We start from the raw sequence: 23,184 nt of genomic DNA, 5'->3' as shown, positions 1-23,184 counted from the left end.
GACGGTTGCTTTTTAATTTATGACCTCTTTAATCCTTGATAATACTGGTCAGACATGAGACAATAAGGGAAAAAAAAATTATATTGCATACACAGATGTGATTCTAGCCTGGAAAACTGGCTTTGCTTAACTTGCTCTTACATAACCCAGCATGATGCTTTCCAAATTGTCTCAGGCCTCAGAAGTGTTAGGACAAGTAGCAGTATGCGTCTGTGCTGTAATCCTGGTTTAAAGAGGTGGTGTTGGGGGGAAAGCAATGTTTCTTTTTGCCATATTAATAGTGGAAGCCAGTGTGGAGGAAGAGAGGGGTGTGTGTGTTGTAAAGCAGCAGGTGTAACGAATATCCTGCTTACAGCATTTTCCTCTGAATGATATGATGCTTTGCTTCCCCGGATAGGGAATGCTGTGCATCTTCAACACCAGCGGCACCCTATTGGCGTCTCCTGCTTTAGTTTTCATGAACCTCCTGTTTTGGGCTTTTAAGATCAGCAGAATGTGGAAATGGCACCCTTTGCAACTGGAGAACTGACTTCTCACGAAAGTTAAACTTTAGGTTAATAAGGCGCAGTTGGTAGCCTTGGCCTAGTTTGGGACCTTTCTCTGAGAGCCAGACGCTCTTTCAGATGGGGTGGTTGCACCCATCGCTGTCGCAGCACGCTTGCTTTTGGAGAGTCCTGGCAGTGGATATAAAATGATGTCTTAAACCACTGCAGTGTCATATCTGCCTCTGCTTCCCTGCTACAAAATCCAGAAACGAGAGCCTCGCTTTTGTTGCTCTGTGAATGCAAAAAGGCCAAATTTGGAATGCACTCTTTTCTGTGAATACAAAACAAGGACTGGTTGTTATTATGGAGAGCACTGAGAGAAATAATGTGGATTGAGATAACTTTCTGTGTGTGGTTTTTCTTTTGGTCTTTTTTTTTTTTTTAATGTTGAAAGCAGCTTGGCTTTGTAAAGAAAAGCTGTTTGACAGAACGTTTAAGTGTGAGCCCAAAAACTGGGGTTTTGTGCTTTAATGCTGCAAAGGCAGAGTAACTGTTCACACTCCCACTTCTATCTTGCTGGATTCTTAAGAGCAGCTTTACTCTTGATTCTGCCTATCCTGTGCTACTGCTGTAACTAACCTGTGCTGCTGCTTATTAGTGAAATTTTGAATAAGATTGTCTTAGTGACTCGTACAGTAAGCAGTTTGGAGTGGGGATTTTTCTCCCCTTCTTGTCTCTCAAAATCCTGCGCTGAAAAGCAACAAAACCGAAAACAGGCATGGTATATTCAGGCTTGGACTTTTGGTTGGTGTCTTAAGAGCCTGCTGCCCTACAAACGAAATTCTGCCCCCCCCGCCCCTCCCCATTATACCTCTTGTCATTTTGGGGGATGTATTGTTGTTTGTTTGTTTGTTTTGGTGATGTTGTGTTGTTTGTAGCTATACACAATGGTTAAATTGTATTGGGAAGTGATTTGGAAGCACCAGGCAAAATTGAAGGCTCCGTTATGTTACGTACTGTCATGAACGTGTTTTCTCTCTCTAGAAAATCTGCAGCCCTACACGTAACTCGGGAATTAAAGAGTTTTCTTAGAAATACAATTTTCACTTGCATTGCGTGTGTGAATTTTACGCTTTTAAAAAAGGGTGTATTTTTCAGTTGGGAAAACACCTTTATACTCATTAATACTACCAGGTGGACCTAGTACGGTAGTACAGTATGTTTCCGTGATAATTGTGTTTTCAGTTGGCTGCCATAGGGATGCTAATAGAAAATATATTAGAGAGATCTACCCAGAAGTATGGAAGTGTTAAAGTCAATATATGTAACGTAAGCCTGCTCTGGACAAGGAACAGCTTTGTTTAGGAGAGCAGCTTGAGCGCAGGGTTCATTCTTACCTGGATGCCCTTCTCGCAGCCTTCTCTCCCTTTCGTCCACAAAGGACAGGCCGTGCCCTAACAGCTGAAGTTGGCCACCCGAGGTATAAGCCAATTGTGTCATGCGGTAGCCCTTTAGGATAGTCCATACAACCGTTGTTTTAAATTTGCATCTCCTGGTTGGTATTTTACAGATGGGTTGGGTAGTGTTGTTGTTGTTGTTGTTGTTGTTTTGGGTTTTTTTTGGGGGGGGGGAGGGAGAACTAAATATACGTTCTTGACTTCTTCATTAAGCTTATGTGACGCTAAAGCACTGAGGTATCTTTAAATTGGGGGTCAGTTAAATAGCTTCCTTGAATCAACATGCTTAGTAAATACCAAATAACATACTTAAGTACTACTTAAAGAAACGTAAGATCTAATTTTACGTGCACATTGCAATTTATTATCTCATTTCTTTAAAACATGAAAGTTGCCAAAAATATGGTCGATGATTGAGATAGATGTGTGTGTGTGTGTGTGTATATATATCTCTCTATATATACACACAAAGATATTGAAGTATTTTCACATATGTATAAGCACAAAATTTGCGGTTGTGTTTCCTTCTGGTTTTTGCTTTGCTGTATGCAAAGATTGTAGCTTTGGGATGCTAGCCAGGGTTTGACTTGTAAAAGAGAACAGTAAGAATACAGGATGTTTTTAGTATACGCTGAACAGCGAGCAGATGGCTTCGTTAACTTCTCTTTAGGAACGAGGAGAGCGGTGGCTGCTTTTGGAAGAAAATTGGCCAGAGCGCGCTATTTTTACACATAGTGTGTGGCAGATAACAAGAGTATTTATATAACCATTTTATATAAAACAATTAGTCCAGTTCCACCTCAAAAAATGTGAGGTGGAGAAGAGTAGAGCCCCTGTTCTGTAAGCTGAAGGTACACATGGGGACAAAAGACTGATTATTTCATCATCGCACTTCCTGTACATGTTGTAAATCTTGAGAAGGGGGGGAGGAATGAACTCTGATAGTGGCTTTATTTTTTGCTCCTCAACCCTGAACAGTTCCTATAGTTCTGTTCTTTGCCAGAAAAATTTGTGGGTTTTTTTTCTTGCTTTTTCTGGAGAACACTAAGGAAAGCTATATTTATAGCTCAATGTAGTTATAAATGACTTGCGAAGAAGAGTAGTGATATCCACAAGATGGTTTTCGTTGTCTGTAATACTCCTCCAGATTCACATAAAGACATCTAGTAGAAGAAGAATTTTAATGAGTTTGGTTGCTCAGAAGTTCAGTGTTCTTGTGTGGTCAATCACGTTAGGCATCAATATTGTGAGCATTTTTATGCTTTGCTTGGATCTAAGCTTTAACCAGGTATCGTATATTCAATTTCCTCTGCCCGCCCCCTTTGGAAGTTAAAAACCAAAACTCAGGTTTGGTTCAGACGAATACTCACAAGTTACCTTATCTTTTTTTAGGCTGAATAGGCCTGCTGAAAACAGCACTGAGTGTTGGGTTGTAAAGAGGGCAGTTTTGAGCTGGATTCTGTGTTGGCAGATGGGAGGTTGTTAGTGATGTGGAAAAGTGTTTCTACCTGTTAAGTCCTTCCAGGGTTGTGTGCTTCCTTTACTTTTAGTTTAGGAGGGGTGTGTGTGTGTGTGTATATGTGCATGTGTGTGTGTATGTATGTTATTACGTTTGGAGGCAATAGACCTAGTAGCAGGAAAGCAAGTTTCCTGCTGTAGTGGTAGAGTTTCTTGGTATTGCTTATTGATTCTTCTGACTGTGAAATACTTTGGCGTCACAAATTAGGTATCAGCCCATCTTAGCAGTAGGAGAGGGCTGGAGCCGCTGGTAGGTCTGAACTGTGCCGAGCCTTTGCTGTTGGTGTATGCTTCTCTCCTGGAGAAGATTTGGGCTCTAGTTAAGCTACGTGGCTGGTTTCAATTCTGTTGTTGGTTAAAAGTGCTTCCAGCAGGTCATCTGGGCCAGTGACATTGAGAGGGAATTGCTGTTAGAGATCATGATGTGTAAGGGAAGATTTATTTATGACAATAGTTGCGGATCCGTTTGCAGAAGTATGCACACGTATACGTGCAGAAATATGTATTTGTAGAATAGAGCAAATCCATATTTTTCCCCCAGTTGCTTTTTAAGGGTAAATCTGTAATGTATGCCTGCATTCCAGAAAGGGGTTTGAACCAGACATAACATTAACTACTGTTGCTGCAGGAAACTTTGTGCCTAATTAGAATCAATACGTTCCACGAGGACAGAAGAAAATGACCTTGTGTTTTGAAGGATGAGTTACTGGTGTGTTACTGGCCTTGTCCTGAGGTTTTCCCTCCATTCCTTTACCCCAGCTTCTTCTGATAAATTTTATGTCTATAATGCATACTTTAAAAATATTTTCTGTTGCGTGTGTTCACTGGAACAATGTGATACTGAGAGGAGCTGGACGGTATTAGTATTTCAGTAGAATTGGGGGAATGGACCTACTGTAAATATAATTCTGGCCCTGGTTAACTAGTGCCTGCCGATATCTCTGACAACTTTATCGGTTGTCCTGGTGCAACTTTATCAAGTTGGAGGGACTGTCTCAAGGCTTTAGGTGGAAGCCCTCCTCCCCTCCTCGAACTTAATGGCGTATCTGGTGTTTTTCCACACATATTGGATTGGTTTGGCAGTATTTTTCATGGCTCATTTCTCTACTCCATCTCCTTGTTCCTGATAGGAGCGGCAGTGCTGGCTAAGGGGGGAGAGAGAGAGAGAGAGAGAGGAGTCCGGTGAGCAGCTCCCTTTAGGGCCTAAATTGTATGCTTTTTACCTTGCCTTTGAAGAAGAACTGAACGTTGCACAACTACTGTTCCGTAGCACATAAAGGGATTTTAGCGATATGTGTTACCAAAAATAGTCTTGTTCGACTCCAGTCCCTGCACGTCCACTGGACAGGAACTTTGTCATGTATTTGTGTCTGTTATTCTTTTTTGATGTTTTGCAAACATCTCATAACAAAGACTGTTAAGCCACTCGGACATCTGGGCTGAATCACATTTAACCAGCTTATGTGAGCAAATGTTTCTACCCATTCACATAGTGAAATGTTAGCTATAAAGTCTGGGGCGTTCTGCCACAGAGATGAACAGCTTAATGTGGTTATCATTAAATAAATTCGCTCTGCTTATTCTGACTCTGCCTGTTTCCCATGAATGCAGAATATTCATGGGAATACCACATGCAAACTGGGGTTTCTTTTTGATTGTTTAAACCAGTGGAAATAGTTAACTCTTGCACTTGCTCTTTTTAGCTTTTGCCAAATACAAAACTTTTAAAAGTAAAAGACAAGGGAAAAAAGGAAGAGCTGTTTGCACACATACCACAAGTCAGGCACTTCTTGTGTCCAGTCAGCACTGGTTTGAACCAAACAGTACATCTGAAAACATCTTTTGCTAGTGCTGATGGTGCTTTTCTGTCCTGGGTAGATTAGGAACTTCTTTGGACCTAATTTGTAACATTGTCTGGCCTGTATATTAAAAAGATAAAATTTCCACTCAGATCGGAGTATAAATGATCCTCAGTTGGAGTTAGTCAGCTTTATATTTAGAGCTTTCTTAACCTAGTGCAAGGAAAAACAGACCGGTACTCTTTTATGTAGAGTCCTGCAATTCAGTGCCCCCTCGTCACCATAAAAGCTCATAAAACGTACGAGCAGCTTCATGTGGCTGTTTGTGCTGCAGCAGAAAGGGGCCCTGGAGTGAGGTGGGAGTTAGGCCAGGCCCTCAAGGATGTAGCCAAAGTTATGGCTTCTCCTTGCGCCTAATTCGGTGACTGTGATTGCCCCGTTTTGTCCTGTTCCTCCCTTCCCCTATCTCCTGTGCTGCTGCTGCTTCTGCCCTTGAAGTAGATCTTAATGCTAAGGTGACTGTAGGATGTCCTGAATCAAAGTTTATTTGCTGTCTTTGTGTTTCCCTGGAATAGTTTTCCACTGAATGAGCTTGCAGAGGTGATTGCTCCCGCAGCCACGAGATCCCTCCGTCCTGCCCCATGTTGGGAGCAAAGCAGGACCTCTTCCTTGGCAGCAGCATGGAGCTGCACTGCGTTTTGTGACACTGTGGGTTCCTTGGTTTTGGTACTAGATAGTAGACTTAGTTTTTAGACCTCATGTTAGTGAAGAAAAGCTCTGAACTCTTAATTCATGCTTTGCTTTGAATAAATTAAGTGGCACTGTCTGTAGGATGCAGGAATTTGATCTTTTATAAGGGAACTTGAGGATGGCAGTGATGGCCTTTGTCTTCATGGGAAGGAATTGAAGAAGAGTGGTGTTGGTAGAGCTTGTGGATCGCCCCCACCAAAGGAGCAGTGGGGATACCGTGAACCCAGGCTGCACATACGTTCTTTTCCTTCCTTCCTCCCAGCACTTTTTCTCCCCATGCAAGTCCTGCTCATCAGCAAGGAGTTAGTTACCGTCTAGGCAGAAAATGGCGGTAGTTTTACATCAGCTACCTCAAATCTCAGTAGAAGGGCAGCAGTCACTGCACAGGTCGAGAGTCTGGACTGACATCTGTGCTCTGTGCCCTAGATGCTGTCTAAACTGCAAGAGTTGACCAGTACCTGACTCACAGGCCTGTAAATTTGCCTTATCCTCCCTCTGCTGGTGATCCATCTTCTGTGGTCTCCAGGGTATAACTAGTAGAATTTCATCTTTAGGATTATGAACAGCTTACATTATACAAAACGAGGTTTAAAAATGATGTATGCATAAGCTCTCTAAGCATATTTATTCTGTGTTCTCTGTATAAATTCAGCAAGCTGATAGAAGAAGCAGCCCAATGTTCTTCTGCTGCACCCTCGAGCTCTAAAGAGCTTTTTCATTCTTGAAACAAGGTTTGTGTTCTGGTCGTTTTGTTTGGGCAGTTGCAGTAACGCTTTGAAGTGTTTGCTTCGTCTGCCTTGGTGGGTCATTTTAAGATATTGCAATCTTAATTGTAAAGGTATTTGGGGAAATAGCTTTGAATTTGAGGACTTTTTTATTTTGTAAGGCACTCCTGAGAAAGATGCTCCAACCCTAGTTTTTTGGTGTGTCTTTGTCTTGCGTTTACCCAGGCAGTGAGGGTGGTCCAAAAGGTCGTATGATCTTTCAGTGTTTGCTTTTTTTTTTTTTTTTAAACCTCTCTTTTTTTTTTTTTCTTTAAAGTTGTGCATCTTTGTCTGCTGATGGCCGCGGGTGGCCCAGAATAGCCTGTGGTTAGCTGGCGGGGCGAGAGTAATTCTTGTTACTTGTCAGCTGTAAAATTTATCACTCATCCGCGCGTCAAAATTATGAAACAGGACCCTGCGTAGTGGTGAGAGTGAGTCGCTCACCTGGCATCGGGCAGCATCTGGCAGTGTGGGAGTGAGGGGAAGGGATGGAGCGGTGCCCTCGCTTGCACCTGCGTCTCATTTATCAGCAATGCGCAGAGAAGTGTTTATTTACGGTGGTGCAAAGGGCTGTCGGCTCCGTTTCGGCCGCAGCCGCTTGGGGAGCAGATAGCCTGTCACTTTAGCTGCTCCTGTTAGTAATGGATATTATACAGATTTAATTGAGAAGAAAGTAAATGATATCCACTCCTGTAAAGTGGTGACAGAATTTGATCTTGCTGCTACGGTGATATTTTTATACATGGCACAGTGCTATTCGGCATCGTTTCTGGATGTAAGCTGTTCAAGGCCAAGTACAATGAGGCTGTGAAAACGAGCGGTCTTTGCAACCTCCCTGTATTCATATGCATAAGACTATAATCTCTACACGGGCAGTGTTTTCTAACCTTGTTAGTAAATATTGGGAATACAGCGTCAAAGCCCTGTAGCAGGCGTGAGTTTTTCTGTGCAGCTGAAAGAGCTCTGTGGTGGTTGAGGAGCGACTGTCAGCATGAGACAGCTCACGAAGGCTTGGAGGGAGGCAGTGGGTATTTGAGAGAACTTAGTAGGTTGTACCTGTTTCTTTATAATGGAGAGCAAGCCTGTTAAAGGGCCAGAAAGAGTATTAAATAGAATGGTTTTTCTGTTTTGCAAACTTACTATCTGAGATTTTATTTCCAGTTGTATGGGAGAACCAGTTACTGTATCTGTAATAGATACTCAGGTTTTCTGGAGTCTTGTAGGATACAGTGTTTAGACTTTGGAATGGCTTATGTTAGAAATGACTTTGGATGTCTGAAAATGATTTGGCAAGTTACGTAAGTATTGAGGTATTCTAAGCTAAAAGTGGGGCAAACTCTGTAGTTTTTGATAGCTCTAGGTATCTTTTTTCCCTTTCACTGAAAGGTACAAATTCTAATTTTTACAGGTGACAGGAATATCCTTATTACAGTGCTGTGGTTCTCAATAGGCAGTGCACTCGCCACCTTTCTCCTGGAGCTGCTCAAGCCTTTAAGCCTTCCCGGTATGTAAAGTTTTTGGTTGCTCTTGTGTTCTATTAACACAACAATTTTCTTGCTTTCATCATCAAACTTCCCCTGGCTTCCAGAGCCTGGCTTTTGCCAGGAGCCATTGCACACCACAAGAACTGACGGTGCTCTCTGAGTGGCTGTTTCCACAGGCATGGTAGACTTCTCCGGATTTTGCGGTTGTTTTGTCCTTCGGAGGCTAAGTGGGTTTGCACCTTCTCCTGGGGTGGAATTGACAGCTGCACTGACGTTTATCAGGGAAAGTTAATCCTAATATATGTCTCTGAGAGCTGGAAATGTACCTAAAACATGAGGAAAGAAATGCCTTTGAGAAATTCTGGGCCTTGGATGAAATGACCTGTGACGCACAGAGAGGTCTGGTAAGTTGTTAGCCAGCCCACCGTATTTGGGACGTGTGTTCTCAGAAATGCCCTGGCTTTCCTATGGAAGTGTGCTATGAAACCTCACTGATATAAGACAGTGGGGACTCCCATAGGAGATCCTGCAAACAAGTCCTGTAGTAGGGATAGTGGAACAACCTGTCTCCACATCCCGAGAGGCATTCGCAAATAGGAGAGCTTTGGTTACCTGTGTATCAGTAGTGGTGTGATGAAAATACATCAACAAGATGAAACTTCTCATGTGTTTTAAAGCAGCAGTAAAATAAACCAAATGGGTTAGCTTTCTTCTGCTACATAACATTATTTTGCTGAAGTTTAATTTAAAACAATTCTTGTAAGTGTTAACAGTTGAAGTCCTCACTTCAGGCTAACAAAAAATGTGTACTCAAGGAATTTATTCCTGCTGAAGAGTGATGTCATCTCATATCATCAGAGACAACCTGCAGAGTGACAGTGCTTTGCTAGAGGTTCTGGGGTGGGGAGAGGCGGGTAAGCAGCAGTGCAATTGCATGACCGCTGGCTGTCACTTAAGCATCAGATGTGCCACCAGTCTTTCAAAGCATGTCAGTATTTAAAAAACGTTAACATGTTTTGATAGTTTTAAAGTGCCATTGCTCAAAAGAATTAACAGGAAAATGTGCGATACCCCTGTATAAGAAAGACGGAGAAGCTGTTTGAGTGTAGATACTTGATACCTCTGTCTCTTCTGGAGGATTAACTGTTTGTTTTGGGCTTCATCACAGGGAATAATTCAAGTCTTAGGGTCAGTAAGGAGCAGACTGTGTTGTGCCTGGAGGTACGCAGAATTGGCTGACCTTGGCAATAGACTTCTTAGACTATAGCACGCAAGCTGTAATGCAGTTTCTTTTTGTGTTACTGCAAGATGAATCTGTTGTTAAGGTTGGTAAGCATCCTTGTGTGATAGAAGTACGTCCACAGCCTTTAAGAACAAGGGAGCTTAAATGAAGCTTGCTATTTAAAATCTATCTTATCTTAATAAGCAAGGAACATCAACAAACAGTCGGGTGTGGAACAAAAATCGTGATGAAAATAACTAAAAGTGGTAGTCTTTATTTAACTGTAGAAGACGAGTAGCAAAACAGCTAATAAATGATTGTTAATCTGGAACAGCGGTGTTGAGCTTGTGGTCTTATATACCCCTGGGTACCATGGATGACTTGTAAGAGATCTGCAAAAGCTACTTAACAATAGCAAGTTGATCTGTAGTAGACCTCAATTCTCTATGCTGGGGTCTGCCCATCCTCTAGGAAATTTCAAGATCAATGTTTTTCAACTTAAATTTTTTTTCTTAGACTTCTAAAAGGCTATGATCAACAGTTTACTGAAAGGAAGAGCCCAAATGTGAGAAGTTTGTAGTTCGTCTGTTCATAAATAAGATGACCTACCTAAGCTTTAATATTCAGATAGTGTTTTCATTTGATGTTATGTACTCTTGCTGTAGTATAAAGCTGCTAATTCCAGTTAAACGTTCGTTAGAGGGAGAGTGAGAGGGAAAGTACTACTTAGTAAGAATCATTGACTTGCAATTGGAAATCTGCCCTTATTCTAGAAGAAGTGATGGAACTCTTTCAGCAAATCAGCTGTGTAGCAGTTGAAACGCAGATGTGTGAAATGAATATATCCACAGAGGCCCTTTAACTGAAAACTTTCATTTGAATTAATACAGAATGGCAATTTTGATATAAATGGCCCGTTTATTTGACAAAGTGTAAGGGACCTAAGGTTCGTTTCTTTATGTAGTTAAGTGCACTTTAGCAGGGTGTTCTGAGACACAGAATTATGATTGTAATATATGCAATTAAGATACATTCTTGAGGTCTTTTTTTTCTCTGGCTGTTTTGGGGACATGCAACAGAAAATCACCTAGCTGTGTGCAAGATGTTTTCCTTTTCTTTTTCATATCTTTTGATGGTGATTCCTGTAGCTGTTGAAAACAGAACACTATATAACAGGTTATATAGAAACGGCTAACCACTTGAGTACCCCTACAGTATCTGTTTTCACACTTGTGAAAAATTAAGTGCCACTGAATTCTCTGACAAATGTATCTAGATGGTGATTCAGTTTTTACATATGACTGAGCATAACCTATTTTTTCCGTCTTGACATTTGAAATATGAAAGTTGTGAGGGGGTTGGGGAGAGAACCATCTCTGATTTGAGATAAGATTCGGATGGCTACTGTTGCCTTTTGAGGTCAGCTTCTGCTAAAAAAGACTTTTATTTCATTGTAGAGCTGTAAACCTTTAAGGAAGCACATACGTTTTGTCTCGCCTTTGATTAATGCTTTCATATAATTTCACAGTTCTGCTTTTTGTAATACTAAAAAGCTATTTTGTTGGTTAGCGTTCAAGGACTAGACACTTACTGCAATTATCTTTTTTGTCAACAAACTTTGAGACGGAACCTCTGTAGTATGTGACTCTCATCTTCCCTTTCATAATGTCCTTAATGATGGCACAAACAGATCCTTAAAAGTTAATCATCAAGTGTAATAATGACTCTCTGCACTATATTTCGTTTGGCATAAGAAAAAGCTCATTTTAGGCTTGGCAGGAGTTAAAATCCCAATAATGCTCATGAGAATGTTCTGCGAGCAAAGCTCCTGTTAATCCTGTTGCTGACATGCTCACACGTAATTTGATGTGAAATCTGAAGTGTTTATGCTGAAAGATCTGCACCTGTGTTTTTAAACATACAGAAAGAGGTAATATGGGTACAAACTGCTATCTAGTTATTAGTTAAAGGTCAAAGTGACCTTTGCGTTGTTAATATCAGCACAAGGCTTACATGGAGGTAGGAGTAGGTCTGGTTGATACATCACAACGTAACAGAGTGAATGCAGTAACACGGAAGAAATCACGGTATTTATGTGAGTTCTCCCAAACTCAAGGTTAGTTATTCAGCCTCTGGCTGAGTCATCGCTAGCCGTTGCTAGCGCAGTTGCTGCTAACTAAACCTTACGATGAAATAACCTGTGTTAAACGAGTTTCTATCCTGCACAAGCTTTTGTAGTTGCTCGTAGGTATCACTGAATTGTATATGTTGTGGAAGTGTGCAGTGTCCCTAGCCAGTTAGTTTAAACAGTAGTTAAGCTTAGTGAGCAGCACTGTAATTATCTAATCATAATTAGGAAAATCTGGGTCCATGCTATCTGTGGAAAGTACTAGTGGCTTTTTCCCAGTCAGCTTCTTTCAAGAGTAAGCTTGGGTTACTTTTCGGCGTCGAAAAATGGCCAGTGTTGCTGCAGAGGTTTTAGCATGAAAAAAGCTAAATTTCCTGGAGTTAATGTTACCTTAAACACAGGAAAAAAACAAACCTTTTTAAGTGCTTATCACTGAAGCTCTTTGCTTTAGGTGATTTTGTTATGGAGCAACGATGATTTCTTAAACCTATTCTTGCTGCGTTCTGGTTGCTGCGTTCTGGTGCCTGCCAAGAAAACATGGGTTGCAGTCTGCTACTGGGGACTAATCGCCTGTCAAGATCTCAGGTATTTAAAATGACCTTTGCAGTGTGGTGCGAGTTCTGATTTCTACCCCTAGACCTCACATGTCCTGATTTGTGTGGGGCTGGTTGGGGCATGCAGTTGTCCCACCGTCGGTGCACTTGCCAGCCCTTCAGAGGAGACCGAATATCTTGAACACGCAAGTGACTGTGGAAGCAGCACCCTTGTGGCCAGAGTTTAGCTGACGAGAAGGAATTGTAATTTGTTACTCATCGCTGACAGAATAAAGCGAATTGTTTTCATAATGATGCCGCAGCAGGAAAAGGGCAGTGTTTACGGTAGGAGACAGAGCCCTGCCCTCGGGTAGTTTTCTAACTTTTTTTCCTTTCAAGATCTCTTCTAGCAAGCAGTGCTGCAGAGAGCTGTCAGGAGGCCGGCGCTCGCTTTGCCGGCTGGCTGCCGGGCAGCCTCGGAGAGGAGAGCTCCTGCCACACTTGGGTCGCGGGCCTGATCCCGCGCAACCTGATGCCTTCAGCACTTTTTTCTGCAGGTCAGGAGCCCTGAACTCCTGCTTGGTTTTTCTTATTTGAGCTCTGAGGTGAGATGGGAGGGTTTAGAGAAGGTGAAGCAGTTCCCACTCCGTATTTCCAAGGAAGGCTCAGACGTGCTGAAGCTCTCCTAAAGCTGCTCTTTTGCGTGCATGTAATCTGATCTAAGCTAGCCCTGCTGCTGAAAGAGGCATTGTGGGTGGATTTAAACTAACCCACCAGCTTTCCAAAGCTGGTTTTCACCTGCGGGAGCTCTGCAGCCTGCTTTCCCCCATGTTTGTGTTGGTGGGGGAGGCTGGGGCCAGGGAACGGGTGAGGGGTCTGTGGCAGCAGCTTGGTTGGACTGCTTCTCTTGGTACCCGGCTTCTGGCTTTAGTCAGCTGGATGTGTGCCTGGAGCTCTTGCCAGAGCTCCTTGCAGCTGTAAGGAGGAAGAGCGTTCATCCTCGTTTCCTCCAGCCCTGTCTTGGGAGCAGCGGATGGCTTTTAAGCTGCTCACCTTGCTGGATTCCTGAATTTGTAACATGTCTTAAAACTAAAATGTTTGTGCGTTTTTCTTACGGGTCTGTGCTTGCTTTCTAGGACCTGCAAAGCTTAAATGTGGTATTCACAAGTGGATGAGGATATGGATAGAGGAGCGGGTGACAGGCTGTACCCACAGAGAGTTTTGAGGACAGTTTGCTGTTTGCTAGTGTTTTTACGGAAAGGTTTTCTTTAAACTGTCTGGTCTGTTACCGAGCACTGAAGTAGTGAAATACCTAAAAGTGGAACACTATAGGCAAAAGGGCAGTGACTTTTGGATAGGCTGCGTGTGAGAGCCAAGCATGTCTGGTCAGGGTGGTGTCAATGCAGGAGAAATTGCGTTGCTGCTTGAGGCTATTGATCCTGTATCTGAAGATAAGATTTGAAACCTTATATCCAAGGGCCAGATATCAAAGAAGGGAAGGTGTGAAAACAAGATATTTCTATATTTCTTCCATTCATATGGGGATGAGCAGACTAGCGGGAAATTAAAAGTTATTATCAGTTGTGCTTTGTTAATTGTTTTGTTAATCTTTTGGGGCGGATTCTTAGTGGAAATAAATGCAGAAACTCCACTGGCTTTAATGTGGGAAAGATCCCTGTGCAACTTCAGTCCCGTGACTGGTTGATGGGGAACAAGGACTTGACGCCTCTCTTGGAAACCCCTGCCTCTGCCCCTTTATATGCAAAGGGGAGCATTGAAACTAGTTGCAGGAAAGGGAGCTTACCAAGCAGAAGGCGCGCTGCGTGGGATCACTGGCTTCCACTCATATTTGTGAAAGAGAGAATTGACAGCACTTGAGAAGCGGCTCTTTCTGTAGTTGCAGAACAAATGGACTTTAATTTAACAAAACAGAGCTGGCATTTCAAAGGAGGGCTCTCCCGTCCCTCCTTCAGCATATGTTCGTGCCTGATGGAGAGAAAATTGTACAGCGTTTCTTGTTTAGCCAGCATGACTCATTTCAAATGCAGACCTAGCTGTGTGTAGTGGGCAGAAGCGGCCAAATGGCACGGAGGGTTAAACATCATTGGCAGCTACTTAGTGCTCTGTTCACACCTAGAACTGAAAATTCAAATTACTGTTGCGAATTCATTTACCAATTAAATGTCACAGTTCTTTTGTGTCAAGTGAAATTATGAATGTAATGCAATGGAATTCAGGAGTGTACAATTTTCAAAAATCCTGTGGTCCTTCCTGGTTGTTTTGCCATTAAACATGCTTGCTTTCAACGCAACATGATGTCTCAGTCTGACATTCTCGTTAGATGTCTGACCTTGTGCAGCTGGACGCGAGAGAGAGGAAAATAGTTTTAAAAGCGTGTGCGTGTGTTACAGTGAGAAGTAGTACATGATCAATGAGATGGGGATATCCAGAAGCACAATAAATTTCACCTGTCTTCGTAAGTCAGAGATGTCCTTACGTAACTCGCAAAGCTTAAGGAAATCCTCTTTTATAGCTTTTTGGTTTTGTGGACATGAAAGCTTTTGTTTTGTTTTTACAAAAATTGGGTAAATTCCACCTGTGAGTTTTAATCATGTTTTTAATAGTGAATACCGCTGCAAGGTTCAACTCCTGAATTTCATATAGTTCAACACAGTAAGGTTTTGTTTTTGTTATTTCTCCTCTGTTTTGAATAACTTGGGTCAAGCTCCCTTCTTCAGTAACCTAGGCCAGCTCCCTCAGGGAAGCCGTGCTGCTTTATACAATCAGGGTAAGTGAGTTCTTGAAGTTGCCTTTTTTTTTCAGTGCAGAATCCTTTACTTGGGGTAGACAGGTACATTCTGGGAAGTGTCGAAGCTTTTCTTTAGGAAGCTGTAAAAAGTTTTGCTGTGCTGATTGCAGAAATACTGTGTTTATCTTGCGTGCTGAGATAAAAGTTACTCCTCCTTTTCTTCCTTCTCCACCTACAGCTAATTCACTTTCAGGGAAAAAAAAACAAGGCAGTGATTCAGTTTTCAGACGTGTTTCAAGAACTCTCTCTGCCTTTTTACCTTCTCGCTGTAGCTTCTCCCGAGTGATGCGTGCTGTTCACGGTGGGCATGGGTATGCATAGGGTTATTGGGAGGGTGTTTTGAGCAGGCAGACTGGCTTAGGCTGCTTTGATACTCAAACCCTCCTGTTCTGTGGGGAAGGTGGCTTGTGTATCTGCCTCCTGTGAGAGCCAAGAAACTTTAAAGGTCTGGTACCTACCTATCAGCCCTGGCATAATTTGCTGTACTAGTTTGCAAGCCTTGAATCTGTTACTAAAGAATAGAGTTTTTCTACCTCATCATGATCATAAAATACTCTGTTTTTAAGTATTATAGAATCACTCCCGTGTCTTCTCCTTGCCTTCGTTTTTGGAAGGTAGCCATACGTTTGTCAAGGCAAGACAGGGAGAAAGGTTAAGATGAGGTTGAAAAATGTTAAATATGGAACCTCTGTGAAGTGATACTGGGGTTTTTTGCAATCTTGATGCTCGAATGAGAATCTTGAAGTGAATATAATTAAACTATCCCCTATAAACAGTGGTAAGTGCATGCTGTGTAAAGAGGTAGAGGAAGTCAAAAAGGGAATATTGGAATATTGGAGCAATAAATATTTGAAAAAGGACAAAAGGAGATGAGATCAAAGGTATTGAAAAACTAGATGATGCGTTACAGCATGCTGATTTTAGCTTTTCTGGGTTGCTGTTTTGTCATAGTGAATATGCAAATGAATGGCACTCATTCACTCCTCTCTTTAATGTTGTGAAGCGTTTCCACATAATTGGCAGCTGGTAGTCTTTTGGATAAGACATGTCTGCGAAGCAAAGCTTGTAGTGCAGACTTCCTTTTATTTATGTATTTATTTGCCCACCCCTCTCTGATTTTCTTGCAATGCAGTTTGTTCACTCTGTTGAAGAACATTAAGCAAAACTTTAGGCAGTGTTTAAACTTTTCTAATCTTCTTTCACTGAATACTTAAAGTAAGAATTGGAGGCTCTTCTGTTTCTCCTTGTTCAAATTTTAGCACCATCAAAACATTGTCTGGATTACTTTTCTTTTTCTTTTTTTTTTTTCCTCCTTAGAAAGGAAGAAGGAGACCTTGTAGATTAATAAGGGATGGCACATACATGGGGAGAGGCAAGGCGATTGTCTTCTCTGTATTGACCTTACTGAGGCAAAGATGTATTGAATGTGGGGATACTCCTAATGATCTCTGCTCTTTCAAGAGTACCTAGTTGATTGACCACATAAAATATTCTGAAATTGCTTCTGAAAGAGCATCTACTTCCCTAATAAACCTGTACCCCACTGTAAGTGCTCATAAATTTTACATGCCTATAAAGCGGTGGTTTAGAAAGTTGACTCTGAAGCCAGACTGCTGGTATTTGCTATTTTCTTTGTGCAGTTGTTGTTTCCTCCTTTCTTCTCTCTAGCGCTCTGTGGATCTTACGTTGATATTTATATAATACTATAATGCAGGAAAGTAGGAAATAAATCCTTTCTTTAAGAAGCTCAGGGTTACCTACACAGTATGACAGACACTCCAGCCTGCTACTGAGGAAGTTAGGTTGCTTAAATACAGTTTCTCTTAATATCCTTAAAAGTGGAGGAACCCCATTTTCAGAGAGCAGCAATAGCTGACCCGACCTCCCTATTCATAGTTTGTCACTCAAATGCTATAGGGATTCATAGCATGGCTGGACTCCTCCTCTCCACAGTAGCCTCTTTGAGGACGCTTGTAAGGTTTGAGAAGCGTCAGGGTGACTGGGGAATTGAAAGCTGAAGATGGTGGTCTTATTTGAAGTAAATTAAAATGATTGGCTGAGATGCAAGGTTTTTTACTTTGGTACAAAACTTCGTCTACCGTAGGGCTCTTCTGCACTAATTCACATGAAGTCAGAAAGGCATAAGGCAAATGTATCTTTCCCTTAATGTGATCTTTCAAAAAAAGTTGGGAGGCGGGGGGCGTTAGGCCAGGACTGGTTGTTTGAAATGAAATGTGTTTATGTAAAGGGAAGTTTCACAAGTGGGAAAGGAGGGGGGGAACATTTCTGGCTTTGCTCTGCAAATCTTGTAGTGTGTTTGTTACTCAACAGTCTTATCTCCTTTTCTTGCCCTGTGCAACCTCTTCTTGCACAAGTGATTAGTAGGTATCATCGAGCTGACTAGTCCCTCGAAAGGGCCAGAACTACAGAAATTGCTTCAGTAACCAGCAATTATTTTGAAATGTCAAATGCCCAATTGCTAAAATAAAATGCTGGTAGTAGGTATAACAATTCTTAAATTTTGTAGCCGTAAGCTGCCTTTTCAAAAATTGTTATGTGTTAGAACTCAAAAATCATACAGCCTATTCACGAGAATGTCTTCAGCCCGTCGTCTGTGGAGAGCGTTATGCGGGTTTAGTTATTCATAGTTATTTGTATGCTTAACCCATGGCTTCTGTAGGCATGTTTAAAATAGTCTTTCTAAGAAAACTAGCCCACACGTAGGTTGTGGCTGACTGGAAGTATAAGTAGCAGATGCATGTCTGCTGGTAATCATCAAGGTATTGATCTGGAAATTCTATTTTGGGAAGATGGGTGAATGATGTAATAATGCGAACATTTCCAAACTTAAAATCTGTCTCTGTCACCTCATGATCTATAAAATTTTCTGCGTATGTTTTAAACTTGCTTATGAGCCTTCTTCTATTCACCCCCCCCCCCCCCCCATTTAGAATCTCTAGGACTTTGTTACAGCGGGTATGTGCTTGAATAAGGAGTTAAAGAAATGCTTCAGATAATTGATACAAAGAATGAAGTGTAGTGCAGTTATATTTTTTTTTTAAAGCCAAGTAGTCCTTGGCAGTCAGAAGTACTTGGGTTAGGTTAATGTGTATTGGAGTTTGACAGATTAGAAGAAAATTCTAAAAATAAATATATATCTATGCGTACATATATAAAATATATGAAAGACTACTGCTCTTTCATGTAGAGTTTCCTTAAGGTGACTATCATGTTATCCTGCATAATATATTCCAGGCTGTCTTTCATTTATAATCCAGTAGGTGTTTTCTTTTGATCTTTTGACGACTTAGTCACAGTTGTCAAAATAATGAGCTTTTCATAGTGTAACTTTTTTGTTGTTCGTTGGCCTTCCCCCTGCCAAGCTCAAGCAGTTATTACCAGAAGAAACAGTTTTTCTTCCCCAGGTTTACACTGAAACAGGATTTTTACTCTCTTAAGGACCTGACAGTGGTTAAGGTTTTTAGGAAGGTCTTGCAATGCCTGTTTTAAAGGATGATCTGAGAGATTTAGGTCAACAGGAGAACCTGGAGGGTGCCTGAGAACTCAGTATTTGCCTGAACATTAATTTCCCATTCAAGCCCTACTTCCCTGCCATGTGCAATGGTGTCATAGCTTTTGGCAAGCTGTGACTCATTATTCGTTTGTCTAGGGTGACTACTGGCCTTGCCCAGACAGGCAGCCAGTAGAGACAAGATCAAAGGAGAAGTGTCTACGTGCGCTACGAACTGACCTTCATCTGTGCTCAGCTGTCCTCTGACCAGGCCCTCAATCTGTGGGCTTTTCAAAAAAACCAAACAAACAAACAAACAAAAAAAACACAAAACCCACAGATGCTTAGTTGGAGGCAGTTTCGCCCTTGTCCCTTCGCAAGAGGAAGTCCCAAAGAGAAATGAAACACTTTTTAGGAGATGACTTTTTGAGCTCAGCTGCAGCTACCGCATCTTGTATGGCTTCATTTTTTCTCAGTAAAACTGTTGCTAAGCTTTTCTGCTGCAGTTTCATTTCTTGGTGTTAGAAGGTTTCCATGTACTTGCGCTCGTACTTCTGTGATCTGAATGGCTCTATCCAGCCCTTGTGTCTTGGGCTAAGGAAAACGCCACGATAGACCATGTTTAGGAGCTGCTGAAATCTGCTGGTCGGTTAATTTGCTGCAAGGTTTGCCATCAGCTTGCTTGAGCTTGCTTGAGCAGTTTGACACCTGCAGTGTACCTGTTTGTTTAATGTGAGTGCTTTACTATAATGACAGTGCTTGTACAGTCCACAGACTAGGAGAAGTCATCTCCCAGTAGAGGTGAAAGAGACTTTTTTTTCTCCCCCCCCCCCCCCCTCCTTTTAATGTGCCTAGAGTTAAACTGGACGCTTAAATGAATGTTTACTCTATAAGCAATGAGCAGTAAAGAAGCAATCTAGGATCTGAAAATTCTAGTTAATAATATGGCAGTAGCAATATTTACGAATTTTAACTTTCCACTTAAATATGAAGTAGCTACAGCCATAGAGATGCTACAGTGTAAGCTAGTTTATAGAGAGCTTCCTATTTGCAGGATGAGTCACTGTTTGCCTGTTCTGTTTTCTCAATCAAAATGAAAGGCACACGATTGTTTCTGCAGCAAAAATAAGCTGCTTATGTCCTTCCAGTGCTTGTGAAAAATATCCAGTGTGTAATAACATAGGCAACAGATTTCCACGGGGTGTCAAGTCCAAAAAGCGTCACGGGGAAAGTCGTAGAAAAATTCCTCTCTCCCTAACCTAAAACATCTTGAATTGTGGAGAAAAGAAATTTTTCTGTAGCAAAAGTAGACTTGATGTGCTTATTTGAGACCGCTAATTTACTGGCAGCCACAAAATGGGCTGTATTGAAGAGCAGGGCAGAGAGAATAGCCTGAAAAGACACTGTGCAGCCTCTTTTTCCTCGGAGACCTGGACTATTGAGTTCAGTTTCTCATAATTATGTGTCTGGTCTGTTTGTTTTGGGGCCTGCTGTCTTGTCAGCCTTTCACTATAATCCCTTGGATGAGAAATTAAGTCTTAGGATGTAGAGTGGAAATTTTCAGGTGCGTTCTCTTCCCATTTAAATCTAATGGAACTCTCTTAATGTTGACTCTGGTGAAATTTGAGATTTGGGCTGAGATTTGAGTCTAGATTTGATCAGCGGTGACTTGCATTTAAAAGTACTACCCTGCAAGTAGTCCGTACCCTTCTAAAATCAAGTGGATGGACATTACAAACTATTTTGTGCTAAATTACCTGAAATGATGTTACAATAAATGCCTCCTCTGCCCTGTCGTGATTGCTTCAGCGGGGCCTACCGTTGTCTTTGATTATACCAAAGATAAATATGTAAATACACGCTAGGTTTTATCCTAAGTATTCAGAAATTCTTGTTCTAAGCTTATGCGTAGTACAACCATTCAGCTGCGTAGAGTATTTTGGAATTACTTTGTATAGATTTGATAACCTAATTATTTCATGGGATTGGCCAGTGTCTAAACTCTCTGAACATTTGCACGTTCAGCACCCAGACTGAAAAAGGTCCCAAATTCTTACCAGGATCTACTGGTGCTGCTGTAACACAAACACTAAATAATTATAGGTGGAGTAGTTACGGGCCAGCTTCGGATAGAGGGAACAAATCAAATTTGAAAATGACTGGTGTATATGCCTTTTAGCAGGACTCCTTAATAGTTTTTCACTTTAAGTAGCAACACCAAAACCTTGACTCATTTGATAAAAATATATCAGCTCTAGTTTCTATCAGAAGCAATCACTCTGCTGAGGCTCTGGGAAATAAAAGCCAAACGCTGTGGGAGGTTTTCTTTAAATTTCCATATCAAAACTGCACTTCAGGTTTGTGTGGTAACGTATGTCAAACTCCATTCCTTATCCCTTTGCAGAAAAGGAGGATTTCTGACGATTCTCCAATTCCAGAAGTCCGTGGGAGATGCCAAGAAGTGACAGGCACTGTATAATGTGACTTATTCCTGCCCTGCTATTGCAGTGGGATTTTCAGTAGCTGTGTTAGACGTGCGCTTGTTGCTAAAACAAATAGAGGTACTTTTGAGAGTATTTGTCTTTAAATGCCAGTAAGCATCTTCAAATAATTCTGAATGACCTCCTCAGGCTTATGAGCCCCCACGAGGAAAAAGCTGACCATTATTCTCTACTATGCAAGTATGTTCAGGTGGTAGGGGAAGGTGGACTGGGAATTTCAGAGACTCTCTTTCTCAGTCGTTTAAACAGTTCTTAACTGCAGCGCTGCCCCTGTCATAACTTGAGTTCAGTATGTGGTAGGGCCCACTGAGGCGGAAGTGTCTTAAGACCCTTTCCTCTCTTGGGTGGCTCTTGAATTCTGGCTCTGAGACAGCTTGACATCCAGGTTAGCAGAAGGTGGTGCCAGCATTGCAGCTGTGCATGGATCTCCCTGCTCAGCCATGTAGTTTTACATTGACGTTTTCTGTCTAGTTTCGTTCTGCTAGCTCGAATGCTGAGCTGTCCAAGGCCAGAATTTTTCTTCAACAAACAGAAGCAAACTCTCTTACTCTTTCCTGTTGCTCTCTGGAGTTGAAGGCTAACAGAATATTCCTAACAATCAACTCAATAATTAGAAAATTAGGGGGGGGGTTAATCTGTTTGCCTTATTGTAGTCTTTGCTTTTTCCGGCATGGCAGTAATAAAACGAAAAGGAATGTGGGCTTTTTGAAAAATGAGGAAGCAAGTATCTCTTTAAGTGTTCCGTTCCAGTTAGGAAATAGCCCCTGCCCTGAATCAAGTGTTAGTTTCGTGAGTACTACTTAACGGTGTATTTATCATGCAGGGTCAGGAAAATACTCAATTTCTGTCTCCGCAGAAGGTTTCAGCCTAAAGATTTTAGGCAGAGCTTGCAACTGAGAATTTAACTTTGCTCAGAATTTTCCTCCTTCTCCAGCACTACTAGCACACGTCCTCCAGCAAACACTGTGGTGCAGGTAAAGACCACATCAAGTTATCTTCAAAAAATTTCATCTAAGTTGTGAGCACTTGGCGACTTTAGAATATAATCTGAAATATAAACAATCCCATGCTTTCCAATGATATTGAACAATCGTTAAGGGCTATTGTTCTGCTGGTTTGAGGTTTTAGTTTACCTCAGTGAAAAATAAGTGTTATTGTACTGTATAGTTTAAAAAAAAAATTCTTTTAAAAATCCTGCTCTTCATGAGAAGTATAAAAATGGCAACATACTTGAGGTTGTAAAAGGATGAGGACTAAAACAAAGGATTATTTCCAGCCTGTCCTTATGAGTCTGAAATAAATGAAAAATGTAAATAAAGCTCTGTTGTCAAAGGTAAATTGTATGTTTCTTACTGTATAATTTTGATTGCTTGAAATATAAGCGTTGCTCACTTTTCCTATTTTTGAAAACAAAAACTTTGAGCAAACTGGAAAAAGTCAGATTTGAGAAAAATTACACAGTGGGAGTTCAGGGGGGATTTTTTTGTCTTTTTTTTTTTTTGAAATGAATAAATCCTTCCAATTTTTGTTATCAAATGGGCATCAATAAACTTGGAAGTAGATCTCTCTGCTGTCAAAGCTTTGGAAAGCCTTTGAAGAAAGTTATTTTGGGAAAGCTTACAATTTATTCCCTCTGACAAATGAATAATTCAACCCCTCCTTTTCTGCCAGAGGAAGCAGTTTGCTTGAAAATTTGCCTCTCTCTACCTATTGGCCTTCATATCCCTAATGGCAGTAACTTAAAATTTTTACAAACACGTAATTAAAATATTTTATTTAAAAATGTCATGGTAAAGTCTCTGGAAAATCTTCAGCGGTTTTATGCTCATGGCTGAAGGGGAGAATGCCTTCCAGTCAAGTAAGGTTTACTTTGAGGTCCAGATTTAGTTTGGTTGGCTTCAAAAGTTGCATGATGTGAAAGTAATTTCATGCAAACGCAGGGAAGTATAAACATGTGAAGATCTTCCTTCTAGTCCAGAGGAAGACGATCAGTTGTGTTGTAATCTTATCAGAGCTTGTATCACTTGTAATAATGTAGCTGTGTACTCCTTTGGACGTGTTATTTTCCCATTTTATTTTCCTTTATTTGAAAGCGCAATGAATTCTTAGAATTAAAAGCTCAAGGGTCTTGATGTGGTTGTGAAAGGCACAGTAATGTAAGTCAGTTGTATATTTTCTTGGTCAAAAATGGAAACGCTTACTGTCCTGGCAGATGATTTGGAG

General features: G+C 41.3%; 1 protein-coding gene across 9 annotated transcripts in view; it reads left to right on the top strand.

The window, feature by feature from the left end:
* The window catches only part of LOC104150285 (semaphorin-4D), an 89,523-nt gene that overhangs the window by 38,245 nt on the left and 28,094 nt on the right, over positions 1 to 23,184 (top strand). For 5 of the 9 annotated variants that reach the window (XM_068926553.1, XM_068926558.1, XM_068926556.1 and 2 more), the window contains exon 2: positions 8,182 to 8,277. The exons of the other annotated variants lie outside the window; for them this stretch is intronic. The gene's annotated coding sequence lies outside the window, so the exon portion shown is untranslated. The remainder of the gene's footprint in view (positions 1 to 8,181; positions 8,278 to 23,184) is intronic. 9 annotated transcript variants of the gene reach the window in all.

Source organism: Struthio camelus, chromosome Z (assembly GCF_040807025.1).
Source record: "Struthio camelus isolate bStrCam1 chromosome Z, bStrCam1.hap1, whole genome shotgun sequence".
Lineage (NCBI taxonomy): Eukaryota > Metazoa > Chordata > Aves > Struthioniformes > Struthionidae > Struthio > Struthio camelus.
The sequence above is the reverse complement of the archived record's forward strand: the minus strand, read 5'-3'. Positions and strand labels throughout refer to the sequence as shown.